This window comes from Hemitrygon akajei, chromosome 1, assembly GCF_048418815.1.
Source record: "Hemitrygon akajei chromosome 1, sHemAka1.3, whole genome shotgun sequence".
Classification (NCBI taxonomy): Eukaryota; Metazoa; Chordata; class Chondrichthyes; order Myliobatiformes; family Dasyatidae; genus Hemitrygon; species Hemitrygon akajei.
In genome coordinates this window covers 151,298,694-151,319,483 of record NC_133124.1, presented here as the reverse complement: position 1 = coordinate 151,319,483, position 20,790 = coordinate 151,298,694, and the positions used below count along the sequence as shown (strand labels likewise).

The 20,790-nt window shown below is 42.7% G+C and overlaps 1 pseudogene; it reads right to left on the bottom strand.

Annotated features, from left to right (window-relative positions):
• Positions 1-20,790, bottom strand: part of LOC140724552 (uncharacterized) — a 78,762-nt pseudogene that overhangs the window by 42,049 nt on the left and 15,923 nt on the right.

The following is a 20,790-nucleotide window of genomic DNA, read 5'->3' as shown; positions in this document are numbered from 1 at the left end:
TATTCTGACAGGCTGCATCGCTGTCTGGTATGGGGGGGGTGAATATTCTGACAGGCTGCATCGCTGTCTGGTATGGGGGGGTGAGTATTCTGACAGGCTGCATCACTGTCTGGTATGGGGGGGGAGCATTCTGACAGGCTGCATCGCTGTCTGGTATGGGGGGGTGAGTATTCTGACAGGCTGCATCGCTGTCTGGTATGGGGGGGGTGAGTATTCTGACAGGCTGCATCACTGTCTGGTATGGGGGGGGGAGCATTCTGACAGGCTGCATCGCTGTCTGGTATGGGGGGGTGAGTATTCTGACAGGCTGCATCGCTGTCTGGTATGGGGGGGGAGCATTCTGACAGGCTGCATCACTGTCTGGTATGGGGGGGTGAGTATTCTGACAGGCTGCATCGCTGTCTGGTATGGGGGGATGAGTATTCTGACAGGCTGCATCGCTGTCTGGTATGGGGGGGGAGCATTCTGACAGGCTGCATCACTGTCTGGTATGGGGGGGGTGAGTATTCTGACAGGCTGCATCACTGTCTGGTATGGGGGGATGAGTATTCTGACAGGCTGCATCGCTGTCTGGTATGGGGGGGTGAGTATTCTGACAGGCTGCATCGCTGTCTGGTATGGGGGGGGTGAGTATTCTGACAGGCTGCATCGCTGTCTGGTATGGGGGGGGGTGAGTATTCTGACAGGCTGCATCACTGTCTGGTATGGGGGGGTGAGTATTCTGACAGGCTGCATCGCTGTCTGGTATGGGGGGGGGGGGGAGTTGTGCTGTTGCACAAGTTCAGAAGAAGCTACCGAAAGTTGTAAAATTAGTCAGCTCCATCTTGGGTACTGGCCTACGTAGTACCCAGGACATCTTCAATAAGCGATGCCTCAGAAATGTGCCATCCATTATTAAAGAGCCACTTCACCCAGGGCATACCCTCTCCTCACTGTTTCCATCAGGTAGGAGGTACAGAAGCCTGAAGGCACACTCTGCCATTCAGGAACTGTGTCTTCCCCTCTGCCATCCGATTCTGAAACCAACTTTGAACCCTTGGACACTAAATTACTTTTTTTTGTATTATTTCTGTTTTTGCACTGTTTTTAATTTAACTATTTAATATAGGTTATAACCATAGGTTATATGGTTATATACCTATATATACGTACTGTACCTGATTTACTCTTTTATAGGTTTTTCTCCTGTATTACCATGTATTGCATTGTACTGCTGCCACACTGTTAACAGATTTCATGACATATGCTGGTGATATTACACCTGATTTTGATCTGATTCTGAACTAAACAACAGCAATCGAGCCCTGTTCCTCCCTCCCACCACTTGCACACACAGCCCTTCAACCCCAGGATTGTACATCTTCTTTGATCACCTGCCTCCAGCCAACTTGTAGATTCACAAGCATTACACCTTCGACTTCCTCAGGCTTCTCGCAGACTCGGCTGACAAGGGACAGCACATTCCTCGTCTAAGCAGCTGTGATTTTGAGATTGCTTGTTCAGTCGCCAAGCACATTGTTCCTTTCCAATGATACCTTGCCAGCTTTGTTATGGCAAGTCTGGAGATAGCGATAATGTTGTCACTGTGTAAAGTGAGTAATGTTGACTTTAGTGGAAGCTAAAGAAGTTGGAAAAGGTGTGAAACAAGTTGGCAACTTGTCTTCTGTTTGTTTAACATGATCACACGGAGGCAAAATGACTTTACTACTGCTTAACACTTTACATCCCAAACAAGTGCAAGGGGATAACTAGGGAGAGGGTAGACCCTCAAAAATAAAGGGGGAAGCATTTGGAGGGTGTGGGTGAGGTCCTACATGAGTATTTACTAAGGATGAGGATGGGGAAGATAGAGAGAGCAGTGACAAACGTATTGATATGCTAGGGTATTTCGAGATAAAGGAGTGATAGTATTGGGCATTAAAGAGTATTAAGGTGGATAAGTTCCCAGGGCCAGATAAGATATACCACAAGTTTAAAGGGAGGCAAGAAAACACACTGCTGGGGACTTGACCATTATCGTTGTGTCCTGTCTAGTCACAGGCAAGGACCCAGAGGACTGGTGAGTAGCTAATGTTGTTCCATTATACAAGACGGGAACCAGGGATAATCCTGTAAACTACAGACCAGTGAGTCTCAGGTCAGTGGTAGGGAAGTTACTGGAGAGAATTATTGGGGATATGATTTATAACTTGGCCTAATTAGGGAGAGCCAGCATGACTTTGTGTGGGGTAGATCACATCTTACTAAGTCGGTTGAGTTTTTCAATAAGGTGACAAGGGTAATTGATGAAAGTAGATTTGTTGAGGTTGTCTACCTGGATGCTTGACAAGGTCCCTCATGGGAGGATCATCCAGAAGTTGAAGCTGCATGGAAGCCACGGTTTGGATTCAGAGCTGGCTTTCCCATTGTAGACAGAGGGTAGTGGTCCAAGGGACTTAATCTAGTTGAAGGTCTGTGATTACTGGTGTTCTGCGAGGATCTGTACTAGGACCCCTGCTGTTTATGATGTATATAAATGACCTGGATGAAAATGTAGATGGAAGCATTATTAAGTTTGCAGAAGATACTCAGGTCGGTGGTGTTTTGGATAGTGTAGAAGACTAGCAAAGAACACTACAGGATACCAATCAGTTGCAAATGGGCAGAGAAATGGCAGATGGAGTTTAACTCAGACAAATGTGAAGTGTTGCACCTTGGTTGGTCAAATGCAGAGAGTCCAGTACTCTGTGCAAGACCTTTAATAGCATTGATGAGCAGAGGGATCTTGGGGTCCAAGTTTATAGCTCAGTGAAAGTGGCTACACTGGTTGATCAGGTGGTTAAGAAATCATATGACATGCTTACCATTAATAGTCCATGTATTGAGTTCAAAAGTCATGGAGTTATGTTGTGGCTTTATAAAACTCCAGTCAAGCCGTATCTGGAGTATTGTATACATTTCTGGTCACTGCGTTATAGAAAGGATGTCATAGCTTTACCAGGATGCTGTCTAGATTAGAGGCCAAGTGCTAAATGAGAGTTTGGACAAACTTGGGCTGTTTTCTCTTAAGCGCTGGAGGCTGAGCGGAGATCTGATAGAGGTTTATAAGACTCTGAGAGGCATAGATAGAGTAGACAGACAATATCTTTTTTCCAGTGTTGAAACGTCTAATACCAGAGAATGTGTGTCTAAGGTGAGAGGGGGTAATTTCAAAGATGTAAGGGGCAAGTTATTTTACACAGAGATACCTGGAATGCACTTAAGGATTTTTAAGAAACATTTGGATGGGCACATAAAGGTGAGGAAAATGGAAAGGTATGGATGCTGTGTAGGTAGAAGGGATTAGTTTAGTTAGTTATTTGATTACTAATTTAATTGGTTTGGCAGAACATAAGGGGCTGACGGGCCTGTTCCTATGTTCTGCACATCTTCTATCAGGGTATATTGCCCTGAGATTTACTCTCTTGTGGGCATTCACAGTAAAAACAAAGAAATGCAATAGAATCAATCAAAAACTGCACACAACACAGACAAATAGCTAATGTACGAAAGACCGCAAACTGCGAGAATACAAGAAAGAAATTAAAAACAAAATTAGAATAACAAATAAGTAAGCAATAAATATCAAGGACTTGCATTGTAGTGTCCTTGAAAGTGAGTCCATACATTGTGGAATCAGTTTAGTGTTGAGATGAGTGACGAGTGAAGTTACCTCCTCTGCTTCTGATGGTTGAGGGGTAAGAACTGTTCCTGAACCTGGTGGTGTGGGACCTGAGGCTCCTGTACCTCCTTCCTGATGGAAGCAGTGAGAAGAGATCATGGCCTGGATGGTGGGGGCTTTAGGTCATGGATGCTGCTTTCCTGCGACAGTTCTCCTGGAAGATGCTCAGAGATGGGGAAGGCTTTACCCGTGATAGACGGGACTGCATCCACCACAGGCTCACTCAACCTATTTGTAGCCCAAGCAACATCCTCGTAAATCTCCTCTGCATGCTCTCTAAAGCATCCATATTGTACCTATAATGAGGAGAGCAGAAATGAACAAATGTGGTCTAACCATGGTTTTATAGACCTGTAACATTACCTCACAGCTCTTGAACTCTATCTCCCAGATAATGAAGTCCAATAACGTACCATATCAGATCAATTGTAGCAGGTGCATATGTGACTTTGGGGGGGGGGGGTGCGGGGGAGTCACTACAGGGCTGCCCCATAACATTCAGTCATCCTGTTGGTTCAGTTCATGTTAACAATTTGTGAATGGTTGAAATTCACTGCCGCTTACAGACCAGCTGCTAATAAAGTTATTCAAGGTCATTCTGCAACATTGCGATCCTGGCAACAGCTCCAAAACGTTTCTGAAGGTTGCTCTCAGCAAGATAAGCAGCACGATCACAAAGCCAGAAATGTTATTCCGTTTATCCTGCAACCCAGCAGCAGCAGAACTGGTTGTTCAGTACAAGGATCATATCACAGCGCTGTGATTTGGAAGTTGCTCATTGCCGGCAGGAGTTTTAAATAAAAATCACCAAAGAGATTTGACAGGACAAGAAGTGGTTGCCTCTCTGACTAGAGGCCTGTGACTACTGGAGTGCTGTTGTTTGTCATCTATATCAACGATCTGAAAGACAATGTGGTAAAGTGGATCAGCAAATCTGTGGATAATACAGAGACTAGTGGTGTGGTGGACAGCAAGGAAGACAATCAGAGCTTGCGGTGGGATCTGACGGGCTGGTGAAACGGGCTGAGAAATGGTAAATGGAATTTAAAGCAAAGAAGTGTAAGGCATTGAGCTTTGGGAAGACCAGTCAGGGTAGTGATAGGATACAGAGGAGTGCAGTAAAACAGAAGGATCTGGGAAGACAAGCCCATAATTCCTTGCAAGTGGCATGACAGGTAGATAGGGTCATAAGGGAAGTTTTTGGCATATTGGCCTTCATAAGTCAATGTACTGAGCACAGGAGTTGAGATGTTATGTTGAAGTTGTGTAAGCCATTGGTGAGGCCTAATATGGAGCATTGAGTGCAGTTTTGGTCACCGACCTACAGGAAAGATGCAAGTAAGGTTGAAAGAGGACAGAGAAAATTTACAAGGAAATGGCCAGGACTTGAGGACAAGAGTTATAGGGAAAGGTTGAATAGATTAGAACTTTATTCCCTAGAACATAGAAGACTGAAGTATACAAAATTATGAGGGGTATACTGTTTTTAGGGTAAGGGTAAATAGGCTTTTTCCATTGAGGTTGGGTGAGACTAGAACGAGAGGTCGCAGGTTATGGGTGGAAATTGAAATGTGTAAGAGGAACATGAGGGGGAACTTCTTCACTCAGAGCACGGTGGAATGGGGAATGAGCTGTCTGTGCAAGTGACATGCCTTATGAGAACAGGTTGAGTGAACTCAGTCTTTTCTCCTTGGAGCGACGGAGGACAAGAGGTGACCTGATAGAGGTGTATAAGATGATGAGAGGCATTGATCATGTGGACAGTCAGAGGCTTTATCCCAGGGCTGAAGTGGTTGCCACAAGAGGACACAGGTTTAAGGTGCTGGGGAGTAGATACAGAGGAGATGTCAGGGGTAAGTTTTTTACTCAGAGAGTGGTGAGTGCATGGAATGGGCTACTGGCAACGGTGGTGGAGGCAGATACGATAGGGTCTTTTAAGAGACTCTTGGATGGGTACGTGGAGCTTAGAAAAATAGAGGGTTATGGGTAAACCTAGTAATTTCTAAGGTAGGGACATGTTTGGCAGAGCATTGTGGGCCGAAGAGCCTGTATTGTGCTGTAGGTTTTGTATATTTCTATGTGGGTTTGATTTCAACATTGAAGATAAATTTGGATAGATTCATGGATTGGAGGGGTATGGAGGGCTATGGTCCAGCTGCAGGTAGATGGAACTAGGCAGATTACTGGGTCAATGTGAAACAGATGGGCTGAAGGGCCTGTTTCTGTGCTGCAGTGTTCTGTGACACTAAGACTAAGTCAAGATGGTGACTATTTACAGAAGATAAATGTCAGCTACAAGATAGCACAATAAGTAACATTTGCCTATCAGAGTCTTTGAATAAATTCACTTGTCATACTTCCATGACATATGCATACACGTCAAGTACTCCCACCAGCCAGGACTCGTTCTATCCTCGCTGCTACCATTGGGAAGTTACAGGAGCTTTGGGATCCACACCGCCATGTTCAATAACAGTTATTACTCTTCAACCAACAGATTCCTGTACTGGTGTGGATAACTTCATTCATCACAACTATGAACACACCCCACCAGCTACAGATTTATTTACTGCCACTTATTCACTACACTGGCAAAGAATGAGGTGAGAAAAGGTGTGTAAAAGCATGATGTAGGGTGAATTCATGTAGTCTTTTCCACAGGACAATGGAATTTAAACCCGAGGCTGCAGGTTTAAGGTAAGAGGGGAAAATTTGAGGGGGACCTCAAGGGCAACTTCTTTATGCAGTGGACTATGGGGGTCTGAATGAGCTTCCAGAGGAAGTGTTGGAGGTAGTTCCAATAACGACGTTTAAAAGACAAGTACATAGAATACACAAACACTGGAGGTACTCAGCATGACAGGCAGCGTCAATGGAAAGGAATGACTTACTCCAGCACTTGATTTACTTAGTGATACAACTTGGAGTCCGCCCTTCCAGCCCGCTGAGCCGTGCTGCTTAAAGCAAGCCCAGGCCCTGATTAACCCTAACCTAATCATGGGACAATTTACTATAACTTACCCAGAACGTCTTTGGACCGTGGGATGAAATCAGGGCAGCCAGGGAAACTCCACGCATCCCATAGGGAGAACGTAAACGGACTCCTTACAGAACAGTGCCAGAATTGAACTCCAAGCTCTGGAACATGCCAAGCTCTAATAGTGTTATGCGAACTGGTACACTCGTGTGGTGCCCATGGTGTGTGTGTGTGTGTGTGTGTGTGTGTGTGTGTGTGTGTGTGTGTGTGTGTGTGTGTGTGTGTGTGTGTGTGTGTGTGTGTGTGTGTGTGTGTGTGTGTGTGTGTGTGTGTTACTCTGGATGTCCAGCATCCGCAGCTTCTCCTTTGTACGTGGCCCAAATGTGGGTGAATGGGCCAGACCGGGTGGACAGTTTGGAACATGGCTGACCTACCAAAGGGCCTGTTTCAGTAACGTACACTGAGTGGCCACTTAGGTACCTCCTACATCTCAAAAATTGGCCACTGAGTGTATGTTTGTGATCTTCTTCTTTTGTAGCCTAACTACTGAAGTGTTGTGCACTCAGAGATGCTCTTCTGCACACCACTGTTGTAACGTGTGCTTACTTGAGTTACTGTCACCTTCCTGCCAGCTTGAGTTAGTCTGGCCATTCTCCTCCGTCCTCTCTCATTAACGAGGCATTCTTGCCCACGGAACAGCCACTCAGTGATGTTTTTTTTGTTTTTGCACCATTCTCTGTAAACTCTAGAGACTGTTGTGTGTGAAAATCTCAGGAGATGAGCGGTTTCTGAGATACTCAAACCACCCTGTCTGGCACTAACAATCATTCCACAGTGACACTCACTTGGATCACATTTCTTCCCCATTCTGATGTTTGTTCTGAACAACAACTGAACCTCAACCACGTCTGCGTGTTGTAATGCATTGAGATGCTGGCACGTGATTGGCTGATTAGATATCTGCATTAATAAGCAGCCGTACTGACGTGCCTAATAAGTGGACACTGAGAGCGTATGCTCTCAATCATAAATCTCAATAATATCTCAATAGTACATTTACTTTGAACTCTGACCCCATGACCCTTCTGTACAGCTTATTGGCCCGTGAGTGAGAGCAACCCTACTCAGGTATCATTTCACCATGAGATTACTCAGGTGATATTGATAGATTCCTGGAAAACTGACTCTGCAAATCTACAACTCTTCAGAAAATTAGGCCATGATAAATATGATCTCCATATAAATTTTTATGCATTGTACTATGGGTCATTATTTAATGATATGTTCTATTGTAACTTGGAATGTGTGAAAACTGGAACAGAACAGAAAAACTGGGATCGAGTAGAACTGCTCTTTGAGCGTTCAGCTTTTTGGTTGTGTAACTATCTTAGAAGTTAATTTCTTTCTTTTCTAATGTTTAGAGTTTATATTGGACACCAGGCTCTGAAATCTCTCCAGTGCTAATGGGCCATTAATGTGAGTGAGAACAATCCTAATGATGTAGCAAATGGGCTGGCAGTTATATAAAGCATGAAGTATCCGTTGGTGTCACTTGTACCTCAAGTATGTAATGTCATCTGGCAGTTAGCCTTGATTACAAGATGCTGATAATCATTGTCCTTCAGCCCCCAAATTCTGTCAGTTGCAAATTCTGCAGTTCACAATTCGAAGGACGAACTGGGGAGTGATTGGGAAGCACAGTAAATTGCATTTGTAATTATAACTTGAGCCACTGTGTTTGCAATTTGATATTAGCCAACAGTATATTATACAGTGTGAGCCAGTATACATCTCACAGTAAATTCATCTCACCATGCCAGGGCTCCATCCTGATAAGACCACATGTCTATAAGACATAGCCACTCAGCCCATCGAGTCTGCACCACCATTCAATCATGGCTGGTTTATTGTACCTTTTTGATGCCCTGACCTATCAGCCTCTGCTTTAAATATTCCCAAGGGGGAAGGAGAGTATGACCAGGAAGGAAGGATATTTGATTCCTGAGGAGGCAGGAAATGTAACACACAGTCCACAGAGAGGAGGCTGGTTTTGGTGAAGGACTGGGCTGTGTTCACAACTCTATAACGTCTCCCTGCAGGACCCCCCACCAACCTCACATCCAACCCCAGGACAGACTCCAGCTTGGTTTCTCATAAAAATAAATATCATAACGTGAAACTTGTACTGAAGACAGTCTTCACTATTTCCTCAGCTGCATTCTTTGACAGCCGCCCGATTCTGCTTGCCCAGGCCTCACAGCTGAACTGCTTTGCAGGTGTGACAGAAGCTGGGGGTAGTGATGTCAGCAGGTCCAAGCCTGGAACGCAGCAGTACCTTTTGTCTCACTGCTTGAACCTGATCAGTTTTATTTCCTTAATTGGAGAAAAACAGGAGACCTTTTCCTGTCATTAAAAAATGAAGCTTCCAGGTAGAAATGTGACATCCCTTTCTGCATCTGAGGAAAGTTCCACTGGATCCAGGGACCAGGAACTTTCCATCACTAGAACCCTGCAGAGAAACTCTGTGTCACAGGAAGATCCTGTGTTAGCAGTGGCTGTTAAACCACTCAGTGATGAGGAAGTGGAGGGCTGGGTTAGTAAATTTGCTAATGACACAAAGGTTGGGGGTGTCATGGATAGTGTGGAGGGCTGTCAGAGGTTACAGTGGGACATTGATAGGATGCAAATATGGGCTGAGAAGTGGTGGATGGAGTTCAACCCAAATAAGTGTGAAGTGGTTCATTTTGGTAGGTCAAAGGATAGTACTGATAGTAAGACTCACACCAACCACACACCCAACACACACCAGGCACCCACGAAACACCCACCACATCCCCACCACATCCCCATGACACGCCCACCACATCCCAAGGACGTCCCCACCACATCCCCATCACGTCCCCATCACATCCCCATCACACACCCATCACACACCCATCACACACCCACCACACACCCACCACACACCCACCACACACTCACCACACACCCATCACACACCCATCACACATCCATCACACACCCATCACACACCCATCACATCCCCATCACACATCCATCACACACCCATCACACACCCATCACATCCCCATCACACATCCATCACACACCCATCACACACCCATCACACATCCATCACACACCCACCACATACCCATCAAACACCCATCACACACCCATCACACACCCACCACACACCCATCACACACCCACCACACAGCCATCAAATCCCCACCACATACCCATCAAACACCCATCACACACACACCACACACCCACCACACACCCATTACACACCCATCACACACCCATCACATCTCATCACACAGCCATGCCTGTCCTTCCTGACAGTCTCACTACACACTGCATCTAGTTGTATATCAACTAATCCTTCACCCCATCTGGCACCAACAATCAGACTACAGTCAAAGTCACAGATCACATTTCTTCCCCATTCTGATGTTTGGTCTGAACTCCAAACCATGTCTGCATGCTTTTTATGCATTGAGTTGCTGCCACATGATTGGTTGATTAGATATTTGCATTAATGAGCAGATGTACCAGTATAAAGTAGCCACTGAGTGTAAGATTAAGGTAAAACTGAAAAAATCAGAAACAGATTGGAAAGAAGTATTTCATACTGGGAATAGTATATTGAAATGATTTTCCAAGGCAGTGACAATCCACATATTTATTTTAAACTAATAATGTTCCATTAAAACCTTGTGCAACAATATCTAATGAATTTGAAGATACTTTGCTTCAAGATTACATAATGGAAGTCTTCATTAGTTGACTGATCCTGATCATATTAGAGAAGATCAAAAGGGCATGTTCTATTTCATGGAAGTACTCCAGAATTTGTCAGCAGACCTCATAAATATTTGGCCATGAACTTATGAATAAATATAAGACAGAAGACCATAAGATATAGGATCAGAATTAGGTCATTTTGCCCACTTAGTCTGCTCTGCCACTCCATTATTGCTGATTTATTATTCCTCTCAACCCTATTCTCCTGCCTTCTCCCTGTAACCTTTGACAACCTTACTAATCGAGAACCCATCAATCTCTGCTTTAAATACACCCAATGACTTGGGCTTCATAGCTGTCTGTGACAATGAATTCCACAGATTCACAACCTTCTGGCCAAAGAAACTCCTCCAAATCTCTGTTCTAAAGGGATGTCATTACATTCTGAGGCTGTGCCCTCTGGTCCTAGACTCTCTATTACAAGAAACATCCTCTTCATATCCAGTCTATCTAGTCCTTTCAATATTCAATAGGTTTTAATGAGATTCCCCCCTGAACTGCAGTGAGTACAGGACTAGAGCCATCAAACACTTCTCATAGGATAACCTTATAAAAACAATTGTAGATGAGTGTGCCACTAGAAAATCATGCAGTCTTCTTTACCAAAAGCCCCGGATGAACCATGACTTGCACCTTCTGCTGAAAGCCAGATTGGTGGCATTCAGGTCTAGCGACCACAGGGACCAGGTACGATCTCCAGAGAGCCATGTGACAAGCGAAGTGGCAATTCCAGATCAAAACTGAATCACTGAAGCCTGTTCTACAGCTGTGGTAGGGCTTGAGTACAATCGCCACCTATGAAGTGAAACCAAGTGATCTAGTTGAAAACAAAAACTTTGCTCGCAGAAGAACTCAATGCTTTTTATGCCCAGTTTTATCGTCAAAACATAGAGGAACCATCAGGACTCACCCTGACACCCTGATATCAGCTGATAGCCTCACACTTGGGAGTCTGATTATGAATATTTTGCATAAATTGTAGCTATAGTTATAGTAAAATATAAATTACAGGTTTCAAGATGACTAACAGTCATATTGCGATATTACTAACAGTCGTATTGAGCCCTGATGAAGGGTCTTGGCCCAAAGTGTCAACTATTCCTTTCCATAGATCTGCCTGACCTATTGAGTTGTGTTTGTTGCTCTAGTACTATTCAAATGAATAACAAAAGCAGAAAGAATGAAACATAAAGGCACATTTCATAAAGCAATCATCACTGCCAGTTGATCAAATAGTCTTTTACCATTTGGTTTCATTTTCTTCTCTGCTCCATGTTTAGCTTCTGCCTATTGAGCAAAAGCATTAACATCATAGTTACAGCAGGCATCAAGAACACATTGCAGATTTTAAGGCCACCATGAGAAAATTTGCAGATTTTCTTTTAACTGGTGTTTAACAAGCACTAAATAAATCCAAAACCAAATAGTATTGATGTTGTGTGTGTTCCAGCGAGCTGATCCAGGTTACTGTCAGAAGACTTTTAGGAATGTTGGCAGAGGAAGTGTTGATACTATATTTATGCCAATCAATAACATGCATTCAGCATATGCTTCAGCTCACATCCATAAGGATAATTCGTCTTCCACCTCATATGAAAATTGAGTAAAAACATAATTACCACAATCATGAGTAGCCATTGTGATGGATATTTACTTTTCAGGGTGCGAGAGGCTTATTGCTAACCTTAGCTTTCCAACATAACCTTTCCAAAAGGGTCAGAGTTGTTTGTAATAAAGTTAAACTTTTAACAAATATTCTTTGTTCAGCTTTTTATTTTAAACAAGTACCAGTCCCCAGTTCTTAATATAAGTAAATTGTAGGCAGCAATCAGGTTGAAGTTAAAAGCACAGTTTTGCAAAGTGGAGTGATCAGGAATTTACTTGTGTGCATTAGCCAAATGCAAAACAATGGGGTTATGTGATTTAGCACATCTAACATGGTTAAAAGTTGGGACATTTGTGTACTCAGAGGGTCAGCCCATACAACATTTATTATAGATGTTTGAGATCTCTGTCACTAAAAACTTCAAGACTATCTGTGTGAGCTACTTTTTTCCAGCAAAGGTTATCTGGAAAATATCATATGCAGATGAGGTCACGTAGTAGAAAATAGTATAAGCGTCATTGGGGAATTTTAGGATTGATAATGAGAATGACAGAAAGATAGGGTTAAATAAAGAAGAACTAGAATTCTTTCTCTTACCTTCAGTTTCTGCGATGGATTCATTTGCAACTCGATAAGTTCTTCTAGTTCGTAAGAATTGAATCTGTGTTTTGAAATCCTTTGTAGCTTGTAAATCTTCAGAAATTCAGAAGTCTTTCATAAATTAGAAATTTTGTGTGAATGTTAAATGTGTGTTAAGATCTATTTGCTAAATCAGTGTTTCACAACCTTTTTAATCCCAACACCCCCCCCCCCCCCAAAGCACTTTCATACTTGCCAATGTCTCCCAAAAGTGCCTTCTTACTTGCCACTGCCCCTCTTAGGGACAATATACTTTCCGGTGCTCTCATAGTGTAAAAACATGTCTGCCATGTGCTAACATGAGAAAAATGATTCTGCTTGAATTTTTTATTTGTTTTAAACCTAGCTTACACAGTACCTCTACACTGAACAGCAACTTCAATAGCATATTTGCTTCTTTATCATTCTGAATTTCGATAATTTTTTTCTTGCAAGCTTTCTTCCTGTTCTCCCACCTTGCAAAGAAATTGGTTAATTACCTAGTCCAGAATTTTCAGATCGTTCAAGTCCTTGAATCGACTCTGAAAATCCTTCTTCAGTAACTGCAGGTGTAAGCAGTACTCTTACAAATCACCATCTGTGAAAGAGAGTGCCCTACTTCCCATGCAGGAAAACTGTGAGAACATCCTTCTTCCAATACTTTGCTTATATATTTCCAATTTTCCAATAAAAGTGGCAACTTCACTTTTTGCCTGAAATTCTCACCCTGCAGTTTCATATTTAGAAAGTTAGTTTTGTCATAGAGGTCGGCTAGGTATGTTACATCTCCACAAGTGCTTGTTTCCCAAGCTCTTGTCGACTATGACACGGCCATAGTGGGGTGTGTCAGGAATGGACAGGAGGAGGAGTATAGGAAACTGATACAGGACTTTGTGATATGGTGCAACTCAAACTACCTGCGTCTCAATATCACCAAGAACAAGGAGATGGTGGTGGGCTTTAGGAGATCTAGGCCTCATATGGAGCCAGTGATCATTAATGGAGAATGTGTGGAGCAGGTTAAGACCTACAAGTATCTGGGAGTACAGTTAGACGAGAAGCTAGACTGGACTGCCAACACAGATGCCTTGTGCAGGAAGGCACAGAGTCGAATGTACTTCCTAAGAAGGTTGGCGTCATTCAATGTCTGTAGTGAGATGCTGAAGATGTTCTATAGGTCAGTTGTGGAGAGCGCCCTCTTCTTTGTGGTGGCGTGTTGGGGAGGAAGCATTAAGAAGAGGGACGCCTCACGTCTTAATAAGCTGGTAAGGAAGGCGGGCTCTGTCGTGGGCAAAGTACTGGAGAGTTTAACATCGGTAGCTGAGCGAAGGGCGCTGAGTAGGCTACGGTCAATTATGGATAACTCTGAACATCCTCTACATAGCACCATCCAGAGACAGAGAAGCAGTTTCAGCGACAGGTTACTATCGATGCAATGCTCCTCAGACAGGATGAAGAGGTCAATACTCCCCAATGCCATTAGGCTTTACAATTCTACCGCCAGGACTTAAGAACTTTTTAAAGCTATTATTAATGCTTTTTGAGATGGTGATTTAGATGCATATCATATATTTTTTAAACTGAGTTAAGTATTGTATGTAATTAGTTTTGCTACAACAAGTGTATGGGACATTGGAAAAAAGTTGAATTTCCCCATGGGGATGAATAAAGTATCTATCTATCTATCTATCTATCTATCTATCTTTGAGCAAAAATTCAACCACAGTGTCAAAAAGATCAAGGAAACTTTTTAAGCAGCACCCTTCTGACAGCTAATGCACTTCAGTGTGAAGAAGCAAGTGTTCAGACTCTTCATTGTCATCTTGGCATAACTGGCAAAATATTCTGCTATTTAATGGATCAGCTTCAATTTTGTTGATAGCAGATATGACAAAATTCATGCTTGAAAAAAGTTGCTGGCTGAAATTTTTGGTTGTGAGATGTTGATGATGAATTATACAATGGATTGCAAACAGACTTGGAATTTCTTTTTTTATAAATGCCAGCAAATTAGCATGGTGACGTGACATATACAGTGCTACAACTGTTGCACAAGAAATCATGTTCCTAATCAGGATACTTCTATCCTCTATATACATTTTGAACTCATCATAGATTGATTCTCTGTTGATAATTATTTTTAACATTTTACAGAAGAGAATCTGTCCATAAACTCTGCCATTTATGATAAACCATAATATGCCTTTAGCAATGCTCATTGTCTCACTCAGCTGACTCATCCAGTTGTATCACAAATTCTGTTTTTTGTAGCTCTGTGCAATGCCTTCATTCATTTCATCAATACGATGAGCTACCGAGTTATTACTGAGGAATTGATTTTAAAATATTGATATCCATTTTGAGAATGATAGAGAACACTTCAGATACAGCAGACCTTATTAATCTTTCACCAATTGTATGAGATTTTCCATGCTTTGTTATCATTTTGGAAATATTATAAGAAGCAATGAGACCACTATCATACAAGGGTAAAAGGACCTTGATAGCAGTTATATAGAGGCCTTGCAAAGGTAGCTGGGGTGTAGAGCACAGATTACAACAGGAAATAGAAAAGGCATGATATAAGGGCAGTATTATGATAGTCATGGGCGATTTCAACATGCACATCTATTGGGAAAACTAAGATGGTAATTGAGCTCCAGAGAGTGAGTTTGTTGAATGCTGATGAGATGGCTTTTTAGACCGTCTCTCATTGAGCCTACTAGGAGCTCATTGGATCAGCTGTATTGGATTGAACGTTATGTAATGAAATGGAGCTTAAGGTAAAAGAACCCTTAAGAGGCAGTGATCACAATATGATTGAGTTCAACTTGAAATTTGATAGGGAGAAAGTAAAGTCTGAAATAGCAGTATTTCAGTGGAGTAAAGGAAATTACAGTGGTATGAGAGAGGAGCTGGCCAAAGTAGGAGCTGCTGGCAGGGATGACAGCAGAGCAGCAATGGCACGAGTTTCTGGGGAAAATGAGGAAGGTGCAGAACAGATGTATTCCAAAAACAAAAGAAATACTCAAATGGCAAAACAGTACCACCGTGGCTGAGTCAGTGGTGAGGAAGGCAAATGCAATGTTAGCATTCATTTCAAGAGGCCTTGAATACAAGAGCAGCGATGTTATGCTGAGGCTTTATAAGGCACTGGTGAGGCCTCACCTTGAGTATTGTGAACAGTTTTGGGCTCCTCATTTAACGAAAGATGAGCTGGCATTGGAGAGAGTCCAGAGACGGCTCACAAGGATGATTGGGCTATCCTTGGAGGAACGTTTGATGGCTCTGGATCTGTACTCACAGGAATTTAGAAGGATGAGGGGGGATCTCATTGAAATCTTTCAAATGTTGAAAGGCTTAGACAGAGTAGACATGCAAAGGATGGTTGTGGAGTCTAGGACAAGAGGGCACAGCCTCAGGATAGAGGGGAGTCCATTTAAAACAGAGATGCGGTGAACTTTTTTTAGCCAGTGGGTGGTGAATTTATGGAATTTGTTACTACAGGCAACTGTGGAGGTCAGGTCATTGGGTATATTTAAGGCAGAGCTTGATAGGTTCTTGATTGGACATGGCATCAAAGGTTATGGTGAGAAGGCTGAGGAATGGGCTTGAAAAGGGAAGCAGTCGTGAATAAATGGTGGAGCAAACTCAATAGGCCAAATAGCCTTATTCTGCTTCTATGTCTTATGGTCTTATTTTCAGTTTTCTTGGCAAATGACTCAAATGTGCAATGTTTTTCAAATGCTTCTTTCACCTTCTGGAACTGAATAATACCATAAGTATCCTTTTCAGGGTTTCTTCTGTGGAAGTGTCAATCTTGATGGTTTCATGACTTCGTTTGACAGTACAGTGTTACAAATAAGACACATGGGGTGTCACTGATCTGATTGGCCTGGAATAAAAATGATATGTAACATTGTATTGATGCACTGTCTGTAGATTCAGTTTCTTTGCAGGATTAGAATTCAAGGCTTCTCTGCCTTCAGACTCATAGACATTACACTGTAAATATTTAGTCATCATTAACGGAGCTAAATTAAAATAAAAAATTACCACAAACTGGGAATGCCTATCAGATATTAATGATGGCAGTGAGTTGATGCAGATGGAACGATGGTAGCAGCACGCAAAGGAACGGCGAGGTGAAGATGAAGATGATCACAACAAGGATTCATATTGGAATCTAAATGTCAGTCAAGATAGAGCAGGTGTTTGGCAAGCTACTTTTATACTATTCCAGTTAGCACAATTGACCAATCACCTATGGTCTTATAATCCCCAAAGATGCTCTTGACTGCACATATGAAGCCGAGGTCACTTTGAACACGTCGAGAGGAATCCTCAAGGTCAGCCAGTTCACTGATTGGCTCTATTTCACCATTCAGTTCTGGCCAGCTCTATCATTGCAAGACCTTTCTTCCATAGATCTGTAGAGAAAGTTGAGAGGATGTACTTTCTTACTAACTGTTAAATTGCATGATCTCGCTCCACGCCTCAAGTCAAGGGGAACTGTTGGGCACCCTGACTGCTAATTTTTACATCTCTGATAATGGTTGGTAAGTTCAGATGATATTGCTGAGTTTCAGACATGTGACAATGAGTGCTCACCACCTACAGAGCGATGGTTCTTCCTGCGTCCCAGTGTCTCATTAGTGCCGACTCTACTAACAGTCAGTCAGGCCTCCTGCCTCAAGTTAGGATGCTGCTTACCGCCTCCCCCCCACAAGAATCTTGAATGCCCCCAATGAAAGCTTCACTGCAGAGACTCGAAAGAGAAGCAAGTTAGTCCTTAAAGGGTAGGTGGATACAGTAGAACCTCCCTATAGTGAGGGCAGCCATAGATATATATATCAGATCGCACCTAGAATCTCTTTAGGGCTTTGCAGACAGGAAGCCCAACATCATTACACCATCAACAAAAAAGGTGTGAGAGCAAGACAGTGTTTCTATATATAAGAAGCGTAAGATATCACGTGATTTTCCAGAATGATCTGAAGAAAATCATGATGGCGGGGAGGGGGAGAAATAGTATTGCTGGTTGCAATTTTGTGAAATGCTGCCTCAGCACGTGAGGGGAAGATGAATGCAGAGAATCTTCCTTATTACTCCAGACAGAGTAGATCAACCGTAAATTACAGTGCTAAGTTTACTGCTGGTTCTAACTGGAGAGCTTTGGTAAAATTATTAACATTATCAGGCTCAATCTCCTAACATTCCTCTGGGAGTGATCTGTCTTGCTGATTGATGAGTTTCCCATCTGCCAAATCACTCTCTAATTATAAACTTCTTGAATTGATTTTAAATTTAATTTCAGCCCTGCAGAAAGTACTTTCCCCATAGATATGCACGCATAATAGGACTAATATGTTATTGTTGCTTATCTCCCTTTGTGCTCCACAACCATTTTAATGTTTCCTACTTACGCTGAACTCCAAACTAAGGATGACTCAACTCAGCTGTACAATTGAATCGATATGTGAAAATTAAAGCTTTGGAAAAAATGTTCAGCTACTGTAGCGCATTAAGATTTCCTTGTCTTTCATTTTCCCATGTTAGCTATCAAAGGCTATGCTACTGTTAACATAAGCCTTTCCTTTTAAATACTGATGCACAGAACATGCCCCTACTGTGTGTGTGTGTGTGTGTGTGTGTGCGTGCGTGCGTGCGTGCGTGTGCGCGCGTGTGTGTGTGTGTGTGTGTGTGAGAGAGAGAGAGATAGAGAGAGAGATTTTATCCTTTTTAGATAAAATTTGACTCAATAACGTTAGATCGTCAGAGTAAACATCCAAGGATCATCACCTTGTCCTGGTGGAGCGGCTTGTGAGCTCCTAAGATCCTGATGGTGATGCCATCTGGCTCTTAGCTCCAGGGAAGGATCACCCATGACAGTAAGGTCAAGAAGGAGCTTGCAGAACAAGAGAGATCTAACTAAGACCTCAAGGGTGGAGCTGGCGGCAGATAGAGTCATAGAGCCAAGTAAACAGAAAAAGTCCCATCAGCCCATCTAGTCCATGCCGAACCATTTAAACTGTCTAGTCCTATTGACCTGCACCCGGACCATAGCCCTCCATACCCCTCCCATCCATGCACCCACATCACCACCCCCTAGTGAAGAGGTTTCACTTTCAACCTTAACTCATGACCTCTAGTTGTAGTCTCACTCAACTTCAGAGGAAGAATCCTGTTTACATTCATAGTTTTGTATACCTCTATCAAACTTCCACTCAATCTTCTGTCTTCTAGGGAATAAAGTTCTAACCTATTCAATCTTTTGCTATAACTCAGGTCCTCCAGTCCTGGCAACATCTTTGTACTTTTTTAATCTTACTTACATCTTTCCTATAGGTAGGTGACCAAAGTGCACACAATACTCCAAATTAAGCCTCACCAATGTCTTGTACAAGTTCAACATAACATCTCATCTTCTGATTCATGAAGGCCAAGCATTGTTTATGATCCTATCTACCTGTGATGCTACTTTCAATGAACTATGCACCTCTATTTCCAGATCCCGTTGTTCTACCACACTCAACAATGCCCCAGCGTTCACTTTCAACCTAGCCTTGTTGGTCCTACTGAAGTGTAACACCTCGCACTTGTCTGCATTAAATTCCAGCTGCCACTTTTCAGTCTATTTTTCCAGTGGGATAAGATTCTGCTAGAAACGTTTATAGTCTTCCTCACTATCCACTATACCTTGAATCTTGGTGTCATCCAGTTAACCACATTATCATCCAGATCATTGATATAGATGACAAACAACAATGGGCCCAACGCTGATCCCTGTGGCACTCCATTAGTCACAGGCCTCCAGTCTGAAAGGCAACTCTCTGGCTACACTCTTTGGCTTCTCCCACAAAGCCAATGACTAATTCAATTTACTACTTCATTTTTAATGCCAAGCCACTGAACCTCCTTGACCAGCTTCCCATGTGGGACCTTGTCAAGTGCCTTGCTAAAGTCCATGTAGACAAAATCTGTTGACTTGTCTTCATCAACTTTCATTGTAATGTCCTCAAAAAACTCTATAAGATTGGTTAGACATGACCAACCATGCACAAAGCCATGCTGACTATTCCTAATCTGTCCTTGTCTATCCAACTATTCATATAACTAGTCCCTTAGAACACCTTCCAATAACTTACCCACTAGTGATGCCAGATTCACTGGGTTTTGATTTCAGCTCCCCCGTTGTCTGTAAGGAGTCGCATGTTCTCTTTGTGACTGCATGGGATTCTTCCAGTTTCCTCCCACATTCCAAAGATGTATAGTTAGAGTTATGGTGAGTGAACTGTGGGAATGCTACATTTAGGCCAGAAGTGTCAACACTTGTAGGCTTGCCAGTACAATCCTTGTTGATGTGATTTGATACAAATGGTGCATTTCACTGTGTTTCAATGTAGATTTCAGTTTTAGATTTATCACATGTACATCGAAACACACATACAGTGAAAGGCATCGCTTGTGTTAACATCCAGCACAACCAAGGATGTGCTGAGTGCAGCCCACTAATGTCACCACACCTTCTGGCACGAACCTAGCATGCAAACCATGCACATGCACATAAACCTAGGAGAGTTTGCCCTCACTCTCCAGCAGACTCAAGACGTAAGGTATTTGACTTCTCCAACAGACTTGCAGAGATTCACAGAATTGGAGTTCTTACCATCAGGCCTTAACTTTTGGACTTTTAAACAACCTTTGGGCTTCAAACAGAACTTCATGTGACAAATAAAGGTCATCTATCTTTAAGCCATAAAACTGCTCAAAACTCTCTCTTTGAAATTACAACTTCTTCTCACACTTCCTAATCCTCTGACATAGAGACCCTACCAAGATCAGCAGTCTCTCAGATCCTGCACCAGTTATGTACATTCATGAAATCTTTCTGAGGATTGTCAACTTGCTGTGTTGGAGACATAGAAACATAGAAAGTCTACAGCACAATACAGGCCCTTCAGCCCAAAAAGTTGTGCTGAACATGTCCCTACCTTAGAAATTACTAGGCTTACCCATAGCCCTCTATTTTTCTAGCTCAAGGTACCTGTCTAAAAGTCTCTTAAAAGACCCTTT